General features: G+C 40.0%; 1 protein-coding gene across 3 annotated transcripts in view; it reads left to right on the top strand.

Annotated features, from left to right (window-relative positions):
* RALGPS2 (Ral GEF with PH domain and SH3 binding motif 2) overlaps window positions 1–23,228 on the top strand; it is a 242,347-nt gene that overhangs the window by 4,831 nt on the left and 214,288 nt on the right. The window contains exon 1 of one of the 3 annotated variants that reach the window (XM_050783536.1): window positions 16,728–16,746. The exons of the other annotated variants lie outside the window; for them this stretch is intronic. The gene's annotated coding sequence lies outside the window, so the exon portion shown is untranslated. Of the gene's footprint in view, window positions 1–16,727; window positions 16,747–23,228 lie in introns of those variants that run through there. 3 annotated transcript variants of the gene reach the window in all.

Here is a 23,228-nt window from a genome sequence, read left to right as displayed (position 1 = left end):
CCTACATAGGCTAAAAGTGAATGGATGGGAACATATATTCTTTGCAAATAGTAACCACAGGAGAGCAGAAGTGGCTATATTTATATCAGCCAAAACAGACTTTCAGTCAAAATCTGTCACAAGAAACCAAGAAGGTCATTATACTATGATAAAGGAGTCAATTCATCAAGAGAATATAAAAGTTACAAATATATATGCACCCAATGTCAGAGAAACTAAACATATAAAGGAAATATTAACAAGACTAAAGAGAAAAATAGCAATACAATAATAGGAGAATTCAATATGCCGCTTTTTTTTTTTTTTTTTTTTTTTTTTTTAATTTTGAGACAGAGTCTTGCTCTGTCACCCAGGCTGGAGTGTAGTGGCGCGATCTCAGCTCACTACAAACTCGGCCTCCTGAATTCAAGTGATTCTCATGCCTCAGCCTCCTGAGTAGCTGGGATTACAGAATTGTGCCAGCATGCCCAGCTAATTTTGGTATTTTTAGTAGAGACAGGGTTTCACCATGTTGGCCAGGCTGGTCTCAAATTCCTGACCTCAGGTCATCTGCTTGCCTCGGCCTCCCAAAGTGCTGGGATTATAGGCATGAGCCACCATGCCTGGCCATATGCCACTTTCAACAATGGATAGATCATTCATACAAAAAATCAATAAGGAAACAGTAGACTTGAATAATACTATAAACCAAATGGGCCTAACATACACACATGGAACATTTCACTCAACAGCAGCAGAATTCACATTCCTCTCAAGAGCAATGGAGCATTCTCTAGGATAGATCATATATTAAGCCATAGCACAAGTCTTAACAAATTAAAGAAGACTGAAATCATATCAAGTATCTTTCCTGAAATCAATAATATAAAACTATAAATTAATAACAAAGGGAAAATTGGAAAATTCACAAATAGTATTAATAAAAATTAAACAACATGCTCTTGAACAACCAATGGGTCAAAGAAGAAATAAAAAACTATCTTCAAACAAACAGAAATAGAAACATAACATACCAAACATACGGGATGCAACAAAAGCAGTTCTAACAGAGGAATTTATAGAGATAAATACCTAAATTTTAAAAAGAAAGATCTCAGAGCCAGGTGCAGTGGCTCATGCCTATAACCTCAGCAGTTTGGGAGGTCGAGGCAGGCAGATCACTTGAGGTCAGGAGTTCGAGACCAGCCTGGCCAACATGGTGAAACCCCATCCCTACTAAAAATACAAAAATCAGCCAGGCCTGGTGACAGGCACGCTCAGGAGGCTGAGGCAGGAGAATTCCTTGAAGCCAGAAGGCAGAGGCTGCAGTGAGCTGAGATTGTGCCACTTCACTCTAGACTGGGCAATAGAGTGAGACTCTGTCTCAAAAAAAAAAAAAAAAAAAAAAAAGACAAACTAAGCCCAAAGTTAGCAGAAGGGAGAAAAATAACAAAAATTAGAGCGGAAGTAAATGACATAGAGAACAGAAAGACAATTTAAAAGATCAAAGAAACTAAGAGTTGGTTTTTTAAAAAGATAAACAAAATTGACAAACCTTTAGTAAACTAACCAAGAAAAAAGAAAGATGACCCAAAAAATTACAATCAGAAATGACAAAGGAATAGTTACAACTGATACCACAAAAATACAAAAGATTAGATGGATTCTACCAAACAGAAAAGAATAAACACCAATTCTTCTAAAACTTTTCTAAAAAAAAAATTAAGAGGGAGGAACATTTACAAACTCATTTTACCAGGCTGGTATTAACCTTGCATCAAAGTTAGATAAGAACACTAAAAGAAAAGAAACTTACAGGCTAATACTGAACATAGATGGAAAAATTCTCAATAAAATTTTTGCAGGCTGAGGCCAGGCACAGTGGCTCACTTGGGGATGCCAAGATGGGCAGATCACTTGAGGCCAGGAGTTTAGACCAGCCTGGCCAACATGGTGAAACCCTGTCTTTACTGAAAATACAAACATTGGGCCAGGCACGATGACTCCCACTTGTAATCCCAGCACTTTGGGAGGCCGAGGCGGGTGGATCACCTGAAGTCAGGAGTTCGAGACTAGCCTGGCCAATATGATAAAACTATGTCTCTACTAAAAATACAAAAGTTAGCTGGGTGTGATGGTGCACACCTGTAATCCCAGCTACTTGGGAGGCTGAGGCATGAGAATAGCTTGAGCCCAGGAGGCAGAGGCTGCAGTGAGCTGAGATTGCATCACTACATTTCAGCCTGGATGGCAGAGCAAGACTTTGTTTCAAGAAGCAAAACAAAACAAAACAAAACAAAACAAAAATTGGCTGGGCGTGGTGATACATGCCTGTAGTCCCAGCTACTTAGGAGGCTGAGACACAAGAATCGCTTAAACCTGGGAGGTGGAGGTTGCAGTGAGCTGAGATTGCACAGTGGCACTCCAGCCTGGGTGACGGAGTGAAACTCTGTCTCAAAAAAATTTAAATTAAAAAAAATATATATTAACTGGCTGAATTCAACAGCACATTAAAAGGAGCATACACTATGATCAAGTGGAATTTATCCTTGGTATGCATGGATGGTTCAGCATACACAAATCAATAAATGTAATAAACCACATTAACAGGGTTAAGGTAAAAATCATATGATCATTTCAATCGATGCAGAAAAAGCATTTAACATCCTTTTATGATAAAAATTCTCTACAAATTAGGTATAGAAGGAATGTATGTCAATGTAATAAAGGTCATATATTACAAACACACAGGTAACATCATATTCACTGGTGGAAAACTGATAGCTTCCTTTCTAATATCAAGAACAAGACAAGCATGCCCACTGTCATTACTTCTATCTAACATAGTACTGGAAGTCCTAGCCAGAGCAATTAAGCAAGAAAAAGGAGTAACAGCCATCCAAATAGGAAAAGAAGTGAAATTGTCTCCGTTTGTGGATGACATGATCTTATATGTAGGATACCATAAAACTCCTCCAAAAAAAAAACTGTTGGAAATAATTTTAAAATTCAGTAAAGTTCCAGGATACAAAATCATCATACAAAAATCAGTTGCATTTCTATACACTAATAACAAACTATCTGAAAAAGAAGAAAACAATCCCATTTACAATAGCATGAGAAAGAATAAAATACTTAAACCAAGGAGGTGTAAGATTTGTACGCAGAAAATTATAACACTGATGACAGAAATGAAAGAAGACACAAATAAAACGGAAAGATATTCTGTGTTCATGAACTGGAAGAATTCATATTGTTAAGATAGCCATACTACCCAAAGTACTCTATAGATTCAATGCAATCCCAATGAAAATTCCAATGATGTTTTTCACAGAAATAGAAAAAAACTGTCTGAATATTTATGTGGAACCACAAAAGACCCTGAATGGCCAAAGCAATTTTGAATAAGAAGAACAAAGGTAGAGGCACACATTTCTTGATTTTAAATAATATTACGAAGCTATAGTAATCAAAACAGTATGGCAATGGCATAAAAACAGACACATAGACCAATAGAGAGCCCAGGAAAAACTCCATGCATATATAGTCAACGAATCTTTGATAAGGGCACTAAGAATACATAATAGGGAATGGATTATCTCTTCAATAAATGGCCTTGGGAAAACTGAATTTTCTAATGCAAAATAATGAAATTGGACCCTTATCTTACATCACACACAAAGTTAACTTGAAATGGACTAACTTTTCCACTAGTTAGTCCATCAAATTAACTGTGTATGTGATGTAGTCCCAGCTACTCGGGAGGCTGAGGTAGGAGAATCACTTGAACCTGGGAGGTGGAGGTTGCAGTGAGCCAAGATCACACCACTGTACTCCAGCCTGGGTGACAGAGCAAGACTATCAAAAAAAAAAATTACAAAAATTAATAAGTCATGGTGGTAGGAAGCTGAGGTGGGAGGATGGCTTGAGCCTGGGAGGAGGAGGTTGCAGGCCAGGCACAGTAGCTCACACCTATAATCCTAGCACTTTGGGAGGCTGAGGTGGGCAGATCACTTGAAGTTAGGAGTTCAAGACCAGCCTGGCCAACATGGTGAAATGATGTTTCTACTAAAAATCCAAAAAAAAAAAAAAAAAAAAAAAGTGTCCAGGCATGGTGGTGCACACATGTAATCCTAGCTACTTGGGAGGCTGAGAGGGGAGGATTGCTTGAACCTGGGAGGTGAAGGTTGCAGTGAGCAGAGATCGCACCACTGCACACTCCAGCCTGAGCGACAGAGGGAGACTCTGCTTCAAAAAAAAAAAAGAAAGAAAGAAAGAAAGAAAGTCAAGCTATTGGAGAAACTGGACAGCAGTGTAAGTGTGAAATGTCTTATAGAAGAGTATTGTGTTGGAATGGCCACCATATATGACCTGAAGAAACAGAAGGATAAATTATTGAAGTTCTATGCTTAAAGTAGTAAATAGAAGTTATGAAAAATAGAAAAGCATAAAGCTAAAAATGAAGATCTCGATTATGTATTGAAAGAGTGGATCTGTCAGCATTGCAGTGAACACATGCTACTTAATGGTATGCTGATCATGAAACAAGCAAAGATCTATCAACAATGAACTGAAAATTGGAGGGAGCTGTAAATATTCAATAGGCTGGTTGCAGAAATTTTTAAAAAGATATGGTATTAAATTTTTGAAGATATTTTGTGGTAAAGCATCTGCTGATCACAAAGCAGTAGAGAAATTCATTGATGAATTTGTCAAGGTCATCACTGATGAAAATCTGATGCCAGAACAAGCTTGTAATTGTCTAAGTCCATTTTGTGTTGCTATAAAGGAATACCTGAGGCTGGGGAATTTACAGAGTAAAGAGGTTTATTTGGCTCATGGGTCTTCAGGCTGTACAAAAAATACGGTGCCAACATCTGCTTCTGATGAGGTCCTCAGATTGCTTCCCCTCATGGTGGAAAGTGAAGTGAGAGCCAGCTTGTGCAGAAATCACAAGGCAAGAGAAGAAGCAGGGGTGGGGGAGGTCCCAGGCTCTTTTTAACAATCAGCTCTATAGTACAGTGAGAACTCACTCATGCCTTTTCCCCTCAGGGAAGCCATGAATCTATTTATGAGGGATCTGCAAACCCCCGCCCCACACTGCCTGACTCAAACAGCTTCCATTAGTTCCCACCTCCAACACTGGTGATCAAACTTCAACATAAGATTTGGAGGGGACAAACATCCAAACTGTAGCAACAATGCTAATGAGACATTGCTATTTTGGCATTGTTGCCCCAGAAAGACACTGACCACTGAGAATGAGACAGCTCCTACAGGAATTAAGAAGAATGTCAAGGACAGAATAACTATGCTGGGATGTTCCAATGTAGCAGGTATGCATAAGTTACATAAGTGTAAAGTTGCTGAGGTAGGGAAAAGCTTGCATCCTCACTGTTTCCAAAAAGTGAATTTTATACCAATCTGTGATTATATTAACAAAAAGGCATGGATCACCAGGGATATCTTTTCTGATTGATTTCACAAACAATTTGTATCAGTGGCATGTGTTCACTGCAGGGAAGCTGGACTGGATGGCAATTGGAAGATTTCATTATTCCTTGACAACTATTATGCTCATTCTCATCCTCCAGCTGAAATTCTCATCAAAAATAAAGTTTACGCCATGTACTTTCCCCCAAATGTGACTCCATTATTTCAACCACATGACCAGGAAATTCTTAGGTAAAAGTAAATATAAAAACACTTTCTTCAACAGCGTGCTAAGAGCAGTGGACAGAGGTGTGGGTGTGGAAAGTTTTCAAAAGGAGTTTAGCTATATATGCTATATATGCTTTTGCAATGCTTGGCACACAGTGACTAAAGCCACTGGCCTGGCATAACCTGTGTCCTGCAACTATGTTCAGTGATGATGATGAACAAGATGGTGACTCTAAAGAATTCCATATGTCAAGTGAGAATAAAATGATGCCCGACCTCCTTACATATGCAAAACATATACCTTTGGAGTCTCTAAGTAAGCTGGAAGAAGTGAATATTGAAGACGTTTTTAACATCAATACTGAGGCTCCAGTTGTTCATTCACAGATTTATGGTAAAATAGTGAAAATGATTCTGAATCAAGGTGATTGTGATCATAGTGATGATAAAGATGATGTTACTAACACTGCAGAAAAAGTGCCTACAGATGACATGGTGAAAATGTGTGATGAGCTTATTGAAGGATTTGAGCAGTGTGCATTCATAATTGAACAAGAAATAATGTCTGTTTATAAAATCAAGAGAGACTTCTAAGACAAAAACCGTGGTTAATGAAGCAGACCAATCTGGAGGAAACACTTTAAAAAGCCAGCAGATGCCCCCTCATCCCTAGAGGACCCACTTCCTGGTCCTTCAACTTCTTTTGATGTTTCTTCTCACCTAAAAAAAAGAAATACAGGCTAGGCGTGGTGGCTCACGCCTGTAATCCCAACACTTTGGGAGGCCAAGGCGGGTGGATTACCTGAGGTCGGGAGTTTGAGACCTGACCAACATGGAGAAACCCCATATCTACTAAAAATAAAAAGTCCCAGCTACTTGGGAGGCTGATGCAGGAGAATCACTTGAACCTGGGAGGCAGAGGTTGCGGTGAGCTGAGATCGCGCCATTATACTCCAGCCTGAGCAACAAGAGCAAAACTCTGTGAAAAAGAAAGAAAGAAAGAAAAGAAAGAAAGAAGGAAGGGAGAGAAGGAAGGAAGGAAGGGAGAGAGAAATAAATACAATGTACAGTTGTAATTTTTGAAACGCAGCATTGTAGACAGAGAAGCAAAAACATTTGCTTTGTTTGTCATTGTCATTGTTTCACAGCTGATACGGGTATTCTGGTGATGCCACTGTGCTGCTTAGTTACCCTGAACACATTATTTTTTCACTGTATTAATGATATGTCACATTTTTTATTGTTAAGTACTTATGTGTGAATAAGTCTGAGGAAATGATTGCTTATTAGTAGCATATAAATTCAGTCAAGGATGATGATGATGCCAAACAACCACAGATTGTCCACATGGGTGGCTGAGATCGTGACACCTGTGCTTTCTGATGGTTCAGTGTACACAAATTTTGTTTCGTGCACAAAATTATTTAAAATATTGCATAAAATTACCTTCAGGCTATGTGTATAAGGTATATATGAAACATAAATGAACTTTGTGTTTAGACTTGGCTCCCATCCCTAAGATATCTCATAATCTGGAAATAGTTCAAAATCTGAAATCCAAAACACTTCTGGCCCCAAACATTTCAGATAAGGTATGTTCAAGCTGTATCTGCACTCCCATTCTCATTGAGCATTATTCACAATAGCCAAGATATGGAAATAATTCAAGGGTCTGTCAACAGATGAATGGATAAACAAAATGTTATACACACACACATGTGCACACACACACACAGACACACACACACACGTATTGGAATATCATTCAGCCATGAAAAAGGAGGAAGATCCCACGATTTGTGATAACAGGCTTTAACCTGGAGGAGATTATGCTGAGTGAATTAAGCCAGATATAGAAAGACAAATATTATCTCACTTATATGTGGAATCTAAACAAGTCAAACTCATAGAAGCAGAGAGTAGAATGGTGGTTGCCAGGGGGCTGAGGTGAGGGGGAAGGGTTGTGGAGGGAGATGTTAACCAAAAGGTACAAACTTTCAGTTCTAAGATTAATAAATCCTGGGAATTTACATACAGCATGGTGACTATTGCATCCTTTTTTTTTTTTTTTTTTTTTTTTTTTTTTTGAGACGGAGTCTTGCTCCATAACCCAGGCTGGAGTGCAGTGGCACAAACTCAGTTCATTGCAACCTCTGCCTCCCGGGCTCAAGTGATTCTCCCACCTCAGCCTCCCGAGTACCTGGGATACCGGCATGCTCTACCACACCCAGTTAATTTTTGTATTTTTAGTAAATGGGGTTTCACCATGTTGGCCAGGCTGGTCTCAAACTCCTGACCTCAAGTGATCCGCCCGCCTCAGCCTCCCAAAGTGCTGGAATTACAGGCGTGAACCACCACACCTGACCTACTGTATACTTGAAATTTGCTGTGTGCATAGATCTTAAGTGTTCTCACCACAGGTGACAATGTGAGGTAATGGATATGTTAATCAGCTTGATTGTGGTAATCATTTCACTGTGTATGTATACATATAAAAACATATATATTTTTTCAAAACTTTATTATGTGGATAAAATCATCACATTGTACATCTTAGAGATATACAATTTTTATTTTTCAATTATACCTTAATAAGACTAGAAAAAGTTAAACCCTTTTTCAAAATAAGAAATTAAAGACAATAACATGTAAATGCTCATTTTAAAAATCAGAAAAGTAGATATAGGAAAAAAGGAAAAGTATCTGTAGTCCTACCATCCTTCACCTTCAAGTCTTTGCTCAAATATCACTTTCTTGGTGAGGCTTTTCAGGACATCTGGTTTAAACTTGTTGCACTACCACCTCCACATACACAAATGCCGGCTTCTTCTGATCTTTAGCACTTCAGGATGTGTGAATCCCTGTTTAATTTATGTCTTTGTTCATTGTCTGTATCCCTACCCAGAATTTAGGCTCCATGAGGTCAAGGACTTTGTCCACTTTGTTCACTGTTTTATCCCTAGTGCCTGTACCTTGTTGGCCTTCAATAAACATTTGTTGGGTGAATCTAAACACAAGTACTGTTAACATTTAGACTTAGGTCTTCTAGTTTTCAAGGCAGCGAGTTTTACTATTTTTTAACAGGATGGAACACTAACATCTATTAAATGCCAGGCACTGTGCTAGGGGTTTTACATACTATATTTCATTTTATCTCTCAAAAAGCCTCAGAAATATTATCCCTAATTTACAGATTACAAAAACAAAAGCTGAAAGATATTAATATGCTGAAGTTCACACCCTAGTAAATTGAAACTGAATTCAAATCAAAATCCATGACTCTGCAATTTTACTGCATCTTTGTCCTCTATATAGTTGTATTCTAGCTGTATCTGTATACATATCTATCTTTTCCCACTTAGTTTTATATCCTAAGTATTTCCTTATGTCATCACATTCCATTTCCTATTTTAATGGAAAAAGCTAACTGTATAAATGAGGGTCATACTAGAGATAGCAGTAATATACATAGGCTGAAGGTCATAAACATCTATCATTTAAGTGTTTCATTATGAACTTTCCTAAAAATCATATTTAATCTAACCTTTGTGCTTTTGTCCAAAAGCCCATCCCTACTCCTGTCTCCCTACCCATACTTTTATTACTTGAGATTCTCAGATTCAACCTAACCACTTAGCTTTTTGTTTTTTAGGGAGGTTATTTACGATAAGACACAAGATTCACTCATAGATTTGAAGCTGAACAGTTAAGCCTTGAAAAAGACGTGTTCTCTGGCCCTTGGTCACTGGGGCTCACTTACCATCACCTGCCTTTGAATTTCTGCCTGTTGGCATCATCCTCTCAGACCAACCTTGAAGACATAGCTGCCTTGGGCACATATCCTTGCAGCTCTCTGACTAGAGAAAAAAGGAATATCTTTCTTCTGCTTAAGTTTGAAGATAAGTGGTAAAAAGACACTGAATGACCTGGGTGGGACTTTGTGCCTATCCAGGGACCAGTCAATGTGCCCAGAGGAAAGAAGAACACCGATTAACTCAACCTGAGCATGTGCCGTACCTCTGAAGTACTTCATGATTAGTAGCCCCCACATGGTTTTAAGGAGCATTTGCCAGAAAAAAAAAAAAAAAATGCCTGTTCTGTACAGACAAAAGGTTGAATGCCTCTCTATAGGACCAGGTCAAATCCTGTCTCCTTTCTTGATGACTTCATTCATTATGAGAAAAGGTTCATGGAGCGCCTACCATGTGGTAGACATTGCTAGGTTCTGGAGGCATCCATTTACTCATTCAGTCAATCAACAATTTTTATTCAGCGCTTTCTGTGCCAAGTACTGTGCTAAGTTGCTGGGGGACACAGCAGTGAGGAAGACAGACGAGATCTCTGCCCTTTCAGAACTTGTGTCATGTCGGCCGGGCGTGGTGGCTCATGCCTGTAATCCCAACACTTTGGGAGGCTGAGGCGAGCAGATCACCTGAGGCTGGGAGCTTGAAACCAGCCTGGCCAACATGGAGAAACCCTGTCTCTACTAAAAATACAAAAAAAAATTAACTGAGTGTGGTTGCGCATGCCTGTAATCCCAGCTACTCAGGAGGCCAAGGCAGGAGAACCACTTGAACCTGGGAGATAGAGTGAGCCGAGATCGCATCACTGCATACCAGCCTGGGTGACAGAGCAAGACTCTGCGTCAAAAAAAAAAAAAAAAAAAAAAAGTATGTGAGGACAACAGTCAATAAACAAGTAGATAAACTAAACAATTACAGATTGTGAGAAGAAACGAAGAGATGAAAAGCGTAACTTATTAAGAGAATGATGAGGGTGGGCATGGGGGAGGGTGTCTGCTTGGGTGGTGAAGGCCAGGCTCTCTGAGGAGCTGATACTAGAAAACTTAACCAACCCATGTGTCCTCCTTTTGAAGCCCTCACAGGCCTTAGCATAGAGGCTGAGCACATGAAGGTCTGCTAAAGTGAATGGGAAACTAGGGAAATGAAAAGAAATATCTAGCTTACTGTAAAAGTAAAGAAATACTTTTTGAAAATTGAAACCTGTTGGGTAAAGGTCATACTCTCTTAGAGTTTTTGAAAAAAACACATCATTTAACAGTCATTAAGAAAAAATGTGTGACCACAGGAACTGCAGAGTTCATAAGACTTCAATACATATTTCAAAACAAGCCTCAGAAATAACAATCCAATGTGTCATTGCTATACAACTCCTTGAAAAATAAATCCACAACAAAAGGAAAAAAATAAGACTATTTTGCAGTCCAGATATCTAAGTACTAAAGAACTTACAGGAGCCTTTGAAAATCCAGTAGGCATGTTTATGTCTTTATGATGATCTTCTCCCCTGGATAAATTTGTTTGTTTTTAGAAAGAACTAAAAACTTCTGTTTTGAGATTGCTCTGTACACATGCATGATATTCGACCATGTAGAGTCATGAACATTCTCTGTCTATACATTCACATACATAAAGGCAGGGGGATATGGAAAGGATATGGATTTAGTCAGATAGAACTGGGTCCCAATTCTGGTTCCAGTACTTTTTTTGTTTTGTTTTGTTTTGAGATGGAGCCTCACTCTGTCGCCCAGGCTAGAGTGCAATGGCGCGATCTCGGCTCACTGCAACACCCACCTCCCAGGTTCAAGCGATTCTCCTGCCTCAGCCTCCTGAGTAGCTGGAATTACAGGTACCCGCCGCCACATCTGGCTATTTTTTGTATTTTTAGCAGAGACGGGGTTTGCAATGTTGGCCAGGCTGGTCTTGAACTCCTGACCTCAGGTGATCCACCAGCCCCAGCCTCCCAAAGTGCTGGGATTACAGGCGTGAGCCACCACGCCTGGCCTGTTTCCACTACTTATTAGCTGCGTGATTATTTAACGTTATTTAACTTTTCCAGGCCTCATTTTTCATCTGTGAAATAGAGATAATAATAACTTCATAGGGTTTTCTGAAATTTTCATTAAATCAGATGTGTTGAATGCTAGATAGATGTATTGAATGTGAAACAGAGTCAACCCCTCATGAATGTTATTTATTTATTTATTTATTTATTTATTTATTTATATATTTAAGGTTTACTTATTTACTAGGCCTGCAAGACATAATCTCATTTCTGTTACTCTTACGGTCTACGAAAGAGCAAATTTAGAATATTTTGTTTGCTTCTGATTCTGATCACACTGGAAACATTAGATTACAACCACTACTATTTCATGAACATATTAGGAGTAAATTGGAACAAGTTCAGCTGTGAAATAATTTTGAGAAAGTTAAGTAATTTTCTGCTCTTTCTACTTTAGCTCAGAATATACATGGGATATGTTTAATTATTCATGTGTAAAGGAAAGATCCCGAATAACTTTCAGTCAAACCAGCCTTTTCATAGGCCAGAGGGGCTTTGGCCATCTGTGTGAGTGTTGTTGCTTCTCCTGAGTTTTCTGCTAATTCCTGCCTCTGTGATCTGGTTCAAGGTGCTTTTTTTAAAAAAATTTTTTATTTGTTTTATTTATTTATTTATTTATTTGAGACAGGGTTTCACTCCTGTCACCCAGGCTGGAGTGCAGTGGCACGATCTTGGCTCACTGCAACCTCCGCCTCCCACACTTAAGCGATTCTCCTGTCTCAACCTCCTGAGTATCTGGGACTGCAGGCACAAGCCACTACACCTGGCTAATTTTTTTTTGGTTGTTTGTTTGTTTTTGTAGAGATGGGGTTTTGGCATATTGCCCAGGCCGGTCTCAAACTCCTGAGCTCAAGTGATCCTCCCACCTTAGCCTCCCAAAGTGCTGGGATTACAGGTGTGAGCCACCTCACCTGGCCTCAGGTACTTTTTGACTGGACTGAATTTCATGTCTACTCACCTCAATTTCATTCATCCTTCTACCTGGTTATTCATGCTCCTTACCTTACTCATTCCAACTGCCATCATTGCTTTGGTTTTAGGGAAAGGGGATTTCACAGTTCTTTTGTTCCATCAACAAACAACATTTACTCTTGAATGTCTCAAATTTTTCTTACCTTTTTATAAGCAGGAATTCCCCCTTAAATTGTCTCAGCTCATCTTTAAATCGTGCTGCCTCAAACATGGAGTACTAGTATCTTATAGTTACTTATAGTGACTTGGTCCATGTTCCACCTAAAGTAGAAATCTTTAAAATATCCTATTTGAGACAATGGGGCAATCAATACTTGAAGACATAGCCAAGTCCTTATGGGTAACTCTAATCTTAAGAAAGGTTTTCATTAAACGGTTCATACAGGCTATCTCTGGAGAGTAGAGATGGAGGAAGGTGAGACACAGGAAAGGAAAGGAAAGAAGGAGAAAGATTTTCAAGTTTCATTATATGCCCTTTTGTTATGAATGTATTTTTTTCCCTTGTGGGTGAATTACTTAAATTTAATCAAAATCTGCATCCCCATAACCGTCAGTACTAGAATTACACAGAGTAAATCTAACGCTTCCTCCAAATGACACTTTCAAATGTTAAACTACCTGGTCCTTTTCATGTCTATTCATCTTTAAGCTAAGGACACTATTCCTTCAAATGTTCCTCATGTAATGAAGCACATACCTTTATTGGTTACCTCTTGCAGCATTTATTTTTTTCTTCCCTTACCCAATAGCTCCTGATTTCTGAATGGGGCTCCATCTGGTTCTGGAGAAGCTGACGCTGCCCCTGCTCCAAGGGTGGAGTGTATGACTTAGGCTAACGTTCCTCTTTCCTGGCCACAGAGATGTGTTCAGGGGGTGGGCACTTGACCTACACTAGTCCAATCAGAACAAATCTCAGGAGTTGAACTAGAAATGCTAGTTTAAAGTGTGAGATGAAGATGAGGATGCATGGAACCTTGGGAATTGCTGACATTTATCTTGGACCACAAAGGGAAGAGCCTACCTGAAAAAGGCACCAATATTCAGAAAGCAGGTGGAGAGATGGAGAGAAAAATCTGAGTACTTCTTGTATCATGTGAACTCCCAGAAAGGCCTTGTTTGAATTCAATTCTACTTTAGAGTTATGTGATTTCAACTACAAGTCAACAAACTGTCTTGCTTAGCCCAGTTTGAGTCTAGTGTTTTGTTACTTGCGACTGAAAATATCCCGACTGATATGTGTGAGATGGTTCTTCCCTGGAGTTGCCTGCCTTTGGACAGACTCCAGTTCGTCAGTGACCTGCTTACCAGGTTCCCAGAACACAACCTACTATTGTAGATGAGATTGACTATGGCAGGCCACAGAGGCTTTCTAATGAGCCTGGACCTGAATGTATTGCTGTTATGTCTGAACTTGAAACTGTACTGGAATTTTGATCATCCCAATTCCAACAACTGTCACCAGAAAACTACCTATTTTACAAATCATTTGGGAACGCAAACCCTAAACACCCAGGAGCTTGCAGGAGAAAATAGAAAGTATATTTCAGAATATACTTTTGACTTGTTCCTTTTCTATAAAAAGTTCAAAGTCCCTTCTGTTTCTGCTTTAGCTTTCAAAAAACAGAATTACCAACTCTTTGCTTAGTTTAATTTTGACATGTGTATTTAACAAATTGCAGATTTTCAGAAGAATTACTATACATAAGTACTGTTAAAAAAAAATTTCTAAGCAAAGTAACCACCATGTTTTGCAACCATGTTGAGTGGTTGCCATCAGCGATGAAGTAAGAGCACCAGAGGTCTTTCCTGGGGAAGAACACAGCTCATGCACCCCCAAGAGGCCTCTGGGTTGGCATTTCCTCGGTAACTTTACCAAGGTCCAGATTCTGGACCTCAGTTTGGGCAGGTCCATAAACTAGACTTTATGAGTGTATTCCCAGAGGTGCAGATTCAGTAGAACACTCACATGAGATGGACATGTAAATCAGAAAATGCCAGTGCTTTCATTTTTCAGTGGAGAAGACCCTGTGCAGGAGATAGATGACCTGCATCTCATTCAGAACATTCCCTTTCCTAGGGGTAGAAAATTGGAAAGCTGGATTAGTAATCAAGACAACTGCTGGGTGAGCATGGAACTAAGAGAGAGGGAGTGGATTGTCTTGAGGACTATTTCACCCAGGTCATGATGAGACTGTTAAAATGTATCCTCGCACATGGGTGATAATATTTATCTAGGGGGCTGGGCACGGTGGCCCATGCCTGTAATCCCAGCACTTTGGGAGACCGAGATGGATGGATCACCTGAGGTCGGGAGTTTGAGACCAGCGTGACCAAGATGGGGAAACCCTGTTTCTACTAAAAATACAAAAATTAGCTGGACATGGTGGCAGGCACCTGTAATCCCAGCTACTTGGGAGGCTGAGGCAGGAGGATTACTTGAACCCAGGAGGTGGAGGTTGCAGTGAACCCAGACCGTGCCATTGTACTCCAGCCTGGGCAACAGAACAAGACTCTGTCTCAAAAAAAAAAAAAAAAAAAAAAAAAAAATCTATTTAGGGGCCAAAGGGAATGTGGCATGGTCCACATTACCAAATTTTTCTTTGTAGAATGACAATAGCTAATACTTATTTATGGTAGTTCTTACCATGTGACCAATCACTATTCCAGACATCTTATCTATTAACTAATCTTTGTAATAAGACTTTGAGACTTATGCTATCATTAGCCCCATTTTACAGATGCTAACACTGAGTCACAAAGGGGGTAAATGACTTGCTAAAAGTTGCATTGCTAATCAAGTTGTAAAACTGGGATTCATATGTAGCCTGACTCCAGAGTCCATGCCTTAAATTGCTATGCTATACTGCTTCTTGAATGCTGTGTTTTTCTGTGCTACACACTCATCTCTGCTGCTACATCCTACATAACACATTAACTACTTTATATCCTATTTGACACCACCTCTGTAGTTCTGAGTCCTGATAATGCTATGTCTCTGAATATTTTCATCTGTATATATACACATACATGCATAAAATGTATGTGTATATATAATTTCTCAAGAAAATATATACATGCATGTGTGTGTGTATAAAATCCTTTACTGTTGCCTCTATACATACCAACAAATATAAACAAAACCATGCTAGTATGGACTGTTGGCTAGGAAAGGAACTTTGTTATATTGAACCGGACAGTGTGATGATAGTTGTTAAAATAGGATTCTGCCTATATTTAATCCTTCTCCAAAAAAGGAAATATTTAGTTTCAGAGAGGTATTACAGCAAGCAATATTAGAGAAGAATGAGGAATGTGCATTGGCCTTCTATCAGAATGTAATGCTCCAGTCGAAGCCAGCTGTTCCTGCACCAGGCCTAAGGCAGCACACCCTTGGCCATGCTGTCTCTGAATCTCTTCAAAAGAGTCAGGTTAAGTCTGGATTTTATTGAACTGATCCTATTCTTCCTTCACAAAGATTGTTTTAAAACCACTATAATCTTAAGAAATATTCCCTTGTTATTTTCTTTTTAAAAGTTACATTGAAAAAAAAAAAGGTTAAAAATGTATGATTCAAAAGTCTAAATGTATGAAAGGTAATTCAGTCAAGTCTTTTCCATGCCCAAACTCCTAACACTTGGTTTCCCTCCTGGGAGGCAATTATCAGTTCCTTCCTTACTTTTCCTGCCAGAGATATTCCATTATCGTTTCCTTTTATTGTCACTTTTTTCCCCAAGGAGATATGTAGTTGGGCCTTTTCAGCTTATATTGCCATACTTTCTTTTTCTTCTTTTCCTATCCCTTCTTTCAAAAGACAAGGTTAACCTCTTCTGCGGACTTTTCTTCTAAATGCCAATCTGCCCTTGGTTGATACTGGTTTTATCGTCTTCCAAATCCAGTTTCTGTTCTAGCTAGGAATAAGTTTGTATGTGACAGCTGGTGGTCCCAGTCACCGTCCAGTGAATGATGGATGGGACCAGGAGGAGCAACGGTTCCCTAATGTCATTAATTACAAGATTTTCGTAAGCTCAAAATTCTAGAACTGACAGTTGCTTCCAACTGTTACCAGCTGTTAATTTGGCAGAGCTGTTGGGGATCTGAGTGCCTTTCTGCAAACAATCCGGGACAGCGGCTGGCTCACCATATATCTTCTTTTACAGGCTCTGTGATGGTCGATTCTGGATTTCTTGGGCTAAAATAATATCCTAAGCCCGTTCCAGAGTCCACATGCCTATCATAACCATGTGACCTTGCAGGAGTAATTTACTGTAGGTACGTGGTTTCTTGTCTGTAAGATGAAGGAATTGGATGATTCAATGATCTCTCAACTTCCAGTTCTAAAACTTCCATAAGAATATGGGATCTGCTGTTACATGGTGAATGTAACCACAGTCCTTTTCTCTTTCCCCAAAAGTTAAAGCTTGAAGGCGTGAAGAATTTGACCATGATCTCGAAACAATAGCTGATGCGTCCCTGTGCAGTTTTAAAGCAATTGCTTAGAGGTTTCTGTTCTTCTGTTTTCTCCCAGCGGGTTTAAGAACTGCTTGTCCCATAGCTGAAAAAAGAAAAAAAGAAAAAAAATTCTGGCCGCACACACTGGCAAGTAAATTTTTTTTTTTTTTTTTTAAAGACAAAGTCTGGCTCTGTTGCCAAGGCTGGAGTGCAGTGGCGCGATCTTGGCTCAGTGCAACCTCTGCCTCCCGGGTTCACACCATTCTCCTGCCTCAGCCTCCTGAGTAGCTGGGACTACAGGCACCCGCCACCATGCCCAGCTAATTTTTTGTATTTTTAGTAGAAATGAGGTTTCACCGTGTTTACCAGGATGGTCTCAACCTCCTGACCTTGTGATCCACCTGCCTCGGTCTCCCAAAGTGCTGGAATTACAGGCGTGAGCCACCGCGCCCGGCCAGTAAATTTTTAAAATAATTTTTAGTTATTATGAAAACAGAATTGTGGGCTGGGCACAGTGGCACCCTGTAATCCCAACACTCTGGGAGGCCGGAGTGGGTGCATCACCTGAGATCAGGAGTTCGAGACCAGCCTGGCCAACATGGCGAAACCCATCTCTACTAAAAATACAAAATTTAGCCGGGCATGGTGGCGGGCACCTGCAATCCTAGCTACTTGGGAGGCTGAGGCAGGAAAATTGTTTGAACCTGGGAGGTGGAGGTTGCAGTGAGCCGAGATCACACCATTGCACTCCAGCCTGGGTGACAGAGAAAGACTCTGTCTCAAAAAAGAAAAGAAAAGAAAACAGCATTATGTATATATGTATGTATGCATGTATTTTGAGACAGGGTCTCATCTCACTCTGTCACCCAGGCTGGAGTGCAATCTTAGCTCACTGCAACCTCTGCCTCCTGGGTTCAAGCAATTCTCCTGCCTCAGCCTCTGGAGTAGCTGGGATTACAGAGGCAGGAGTTTTACCATGTTGGTCGGGCTGGTCTCTAACTCCAGTCCTCAAGTGATCTGCTGGTGTTGGCCTCCCAAAGTGCTGGGATTACAGGCATGAGCCACCACGCCCAGCCAAGCATTAATTATTTTTAAAGCATGGAAAGGCAGTGGCAAAAGAGCAACCCCTCCTTTTTAAGATCCTCCTGTATAAAATCCAGTTAATCTATAATTCTCACCCAATTTGAATATTATTTTGAGTCTTCAAAGTGGCAGTTTTGCCATATGCTTGTTGAGTTAGATGCATCTCCCTACGAAAGGCCAACCTAGCTGCAGTGACCTGGCTTTTCGGGTGGCAGTACACTGGGTGCCGCATTTCCATGTAGGCACATTGGCTTGGTAAATTCTGAAACTCAGTTTTGTCGGGATGCTCAAAAGTGTCACGTTCTCAGGACCCAACTGCAAAAACCAAACTCCCAAACTCCTGATAGTCTGATATTCAATCCAGATTGACAACTTATCTATTTGCAATGGGAGATGTACTTTCTTCACAACTGGGATGCTCAGGCCTGCTGTCTAGGCACCACCTCTCCTATATCAAGGTACCTGGGGAAATTTTTTTTTATTCAGAAGATTTGAGGAGCATGGAATTAGTAAAAGACATCATATCCAGGCCCTGATAGATAGGATAAGATGAAGAATTTCTACCCTACAAAAAGTTCTAGGCTACAAGTGCTTCACATTTGATTCATTTACTCATTCAGTGAACATTTACAAGCCCACTAGGAGATTTACTGGGCCATTAAAGCTTAAGTTTCATGGCCCTCGCTTACAAGGACCTTTTCAAGGCTGTTGGAGGGGCCTTGATAATACGTTCATACATTCATACTTTTTGTAAGATTTGCAAAAGTAAGATATTTTACATGCAGTTGGTTAAGACTACTGTCTCTTTGTGTGCTGACTTCCTCGGTCACACTTCCTCTTGAGTAGGGTGGCATTGAAGTATCTCAAGCATTTTGGGGATCTGGCAAATGAGAAGGTGAGCTGGAGCTACATTATGTTGGGGTTTAGAGGGCTGACTTCCCCATGTCAGAATGCCTTTGGGGAATGCTTCTGCTGCCACTGAGACAGCTCACCTGGTATTGAGACCCAAGGATCTCAATGGTCAGAAAGCCAGATTGCGACATGAACATGTCCTGTTAGCATTGAAGGTAAGTGGAACAAAAGAGAAGATTTGAAACGTAGAGTCAGAAGCTAATCTGTGGGAAACCCTTCTAGCCTTCACATATGTAATGTTGCAAGTAGAAATTTCAGTAATCTTGAATGCCTGTTCAAATTGCGAGTTTTCTGCCATCAGGAAGAAATTATGTAATACATACGGTTATCCAATACATACAATTATAAACGTGTCACGATTTTTTTTCTTGATGAGAATGAGGAAGAGTAGAACTTACTAGAATCTATGTATTTGTATTGCAGTATTATAAACTATGAATATATTTGTGTGAAAAGTTAAGTATTTTGTGCACCCCTGTCATCAATAATTTAATTTTTTGGGTTTTTTGGATCAGCCAAACTAGAAGACTGAATTAGCTTCCAGTTCTCTCTCTATAAATTGAAAATGGCAATGATGTCATGGACCCAGCCTATGGTCACTTAAAAGCCAGCAGCATTCTCCTTCCACAGCCCAGTGCTCAGGTCAAGGAATCTTTGCTGAGACTGGGCCCCTGGTGCTGAGATCCTCGCCCTTAGATACAACATGCAGCCAGCCTCTCCTGCTGCTTCCCGGAAACTGCTGCTGAGCGGTGTGACATTCCCCGTGGCTCCTCTGTTCTCCATCCAGGGGAATTTCTGGAGAGAATTACCATTTCTCTCCGAAAGTTAAAAAAAAAAAAAAGAAAGAAAAAAAAGTATTTGCCCTCTTCTCTTTCCTCTAGGACACTCTTCATAATTCTCTTCAAGGGCCTTGAGATTTTTACAAAACCAAAGAGGAGGCTTTAACTCTATTGCTGGTAAATTTTGCCTGGGAAAAATCCCCAGTCCCAGGAATGCTGCAATGGAAGATGTACTTTCTCCCATTGAGAGAAACTGGGAACCCACTCAAAATACAGAGAAGTGAAAAATATGGAAAATGCAAATTAATATGAATGGAATGAGGTAGAAGGTATTATGGGAGTAGAATATAAAATGGTGTGTGTGTGGTGAGATTTGACAGACACTGCCAAATTCTTGCTCTCTGCATTCCTTTGATTTGTTTATTTTTTATTTGTATTTATTTACTTATTTATTTATTTTTTTTAATTTTTGAGACAGTTTCCCCTCTGTCTCCCAGGCTGGAGTTCAGTGACATGATCTTGGCTCATTGCAAGCTCTGCCTCCTGAGCTCAAACGATTCTCCTGCCTCAGACTTCTTTTCTTTTCTTTTTTTTTTTTGGATGGAGTCTTGCTCTGTTGTCCAGGAGTGCAATGGTACAATCTCAGCTCACTGCAACCTCTGCCTCCCAGGTTCAAGCGATTCCCCTACCTCAGCCTCTCAAGTAGCTGAGATTACAGGTGCCTGCCATCATGCCTGTCTAATTTTTGTATTTTTAGTAGAGACAGGGTTCCACAATTTTGGCCAGGCTAGTCTCAAACTCCGGATCTCAAGTGATCCACCCGTCTCGGCCTTCCAAAGTGCTGGGATTACAGATGTGAGCCACCACACCCAGCTCAGCCTCCTGATCATGCCTCAGCCTCCCAAGTAGCTGGGATTGCAAGAGCACATTGCCATGGCTGGCTAATGTTTGTATTTTCAGTAGAAACAGGGTTTTGCCATATTGGCCAGGCTGGTCTTGAACTCCTGGCCTCAAGTGATCTGCCTGCCTCAGCCTCCCAAAGTGCTGGGATTACAGGCATGAGCCACTGCAGCCAGCCTATTAATTTTTTGAGACAGGGTCTCACTTTGTCGCCTAGGCTGGAGCGCAGTGGCACGATCTCAGTTCGTTGCAACCTCTGCCTCCCAGGCTCAAGGACCCTCTCACTTCAGCCTCCAGAGTAGCTGAGACTGCAGGCATGCGCCACCACATCCAGTTAATTTTTGTATTTTTTGTAAAGATGGGGTTTTCCATGTTGCCCAGGCTGGCCTCAAACTCCTGGGCTCAAGCAGTCCACCTGCCTTGGCCCTCAAGTGCTGGGAATACAGGCACGAGCTTTCGCTCCCAACCTGTTTGTTTATTTTTTTGAAGACATGGGGTCTCACTTTGTTGCCCAGGTTGGAGGGTAGTGAATATTCACTGGTGCCATTATAGTGCACTACACTTTGAACTCCAGGTCTCAAGGGATCCTCTTAACTCAGCATTCTGAGTAGCTGGGACTACAGGCGCGTACCACTAAGTCTGGCTGCATTCCTTTTAGAGAGGCTAAGCAGATCAGATCATTCTCTTTCCAAGACCTTCTTTTTGCAAAGTCCACCACAACTGGTTAGTTTAGGCTTTGTTAGTTGCAAACAAACACAGAGATTTGTTTAATCAGGATGACTTGATGCAACTGAGGATGACCTCAGGTCATCCTGATTAAATGTGAGGGTATTTTTGAACACTTGACTAAATCTTTAGTAAATATTGAGTGGATTGAAGAGAATACTAACCGTAAAAGGGATAGATAGATAGATAGATAGATAGATAGATAGATAGATAGATAGATAGATATAGGATAGACTGATAGACTAGATAGATAGATAGATTGGCAGATTGGGCTGGGCACAGTGGCTCACGGCTATAATCTTAACACTTTGGAATGCAAGGCAGTGGATCACCTGAGGTCAGGAGTTCAAGACCAGCCTGGCCAACATGGTGAAATCCTGTCTTCACTAAAAATACAAAAATTAGCCGGGTGTGGTGACGCATGCCTGTAATCCCGGCTACTTGGGAGGCTGAGGCAGGAGAATCGCTTGAACCCAGCAGGCAGAGGTTGCAGTGAGCCGACATTGCACTACTGCATTCCAGCCTAGGCGACAGAGCCAGACTCCATCTCAAAAAAAAAAAAAAAAAAAAAAAAAAAAAAAAAAAAAAAAAAGATAGATAGATAGATTGACAGATAAGATAGTTATCCTTCACCCAACCTTCTACCTTCAAGTTTAAAAACTAAAATTTAACCTGTGAACTCCTCCCTGTACTTCCTCTTCCTTTCCCCCTCAGAGGCAAGGACTGTCCCAAATTTTGTAAAGAACATTCCTTTACTTTCCTTTGTAGTTTTTATCCCTAAACACTATATTGTTTACTTTTGCATGTATTTGAACTTTCTACAAATGAGATCATGCAGTTGGTATTCATGTGTGACCTGCTCTTTTACCAAAATCATGTTCCTCAGATTCATGCATATATTTGTAATTCATTAATTTTCACTACTGTATGGTACTTTGTTTTATGAAATATACCACTGTTGATTTATCCATTTTACTATTGATAAACACTTAGGTTGTTTCTTGGTTTTGGCTTTTGCAAATCATGCTGCTCTGATCTTTCTTGTGCGTGTCTCCTAGTACACGTGTAAGTTTCTCTGAGGTATTAATATTTATCTAGCAGTGGAATTGCTAGGTTATAAGATACATCCTCTTCAACCTTATTAGATAATACTAATAGTTTTCTAAAATTATTGTTCCAATTTACATGCTTATTGGTTGTTTATGAGAGTTTCTTCCTGTTGCTCAATATACTTGTCAACACTTAATATTATTGTATTTTTAGTTGTAGTCAAACTGGTTTCATAGCAGTGTCACATTGTAATCTTAACTTTCATCTTCCTGATTATGAAAAAAGTTAAGCATCTTTACATGTTTTTACTGAGCATTCAGGTTTCTTTTGTGAAGTTCCTATTCTAATGTTTTTCCCTTTTTTATATCAAGCTTTTTAAGGGTTGTTTACATTCTGGTTATAAATTATTTGCCATTATGTTTTACAGATTTGTTCTCCAAGTTTATGGCTTGTCTTTAATGACCAGGGTTTTAAATATATATATGTAATTAAAAATATTAACATTTTTCTTTTGAGTTTGTGATTTTAAAGTCTGGTTCAAGAAATTCTTCACTACACTGAGATTGTGAAGACATTACTTATTTATGTATTTATTTATTTTTTGAGACAAAGTCTCAGTCTGTCACCCAGGCTGGAGTGCAGTGGCATGATCTCAGCTCACTGCAGCCTCCCCCTCCTGGGTTCAAGCGATTCTCTTGTCTCAGCCTCCCGAGTAGCTGGGGTTACAGGTGTTTGCCACCACTCCCGGCAAATTTTTGTATTTTAAGTAGAGACAAGTTTTCGCCATGTTAGCCAGGCTGGTTTTGAACTCCTGACCTCAAGTGATCCACCTACCTCAGCCTCCCAAAGTGA

Source organism: Macaca thibetana, chromosome 1 (assembly GCF_024542745.1).
Source record: "Macaca thibetana thibetana isolate TM-01 chromosome 1, ASM2454274v1, whole genome shotgun sequence".
In the NCBI taxonomy this organism is placed as follows: domain Eukaryota; kingdom Metazoa; phylum Chordata; class Mammalia; order Primates; family Cercopithecidae; genus Macaca; species Macaca thibetana.
This window is presented reverse-complemented; position numbering and strand designations above follow the sequence as displayed.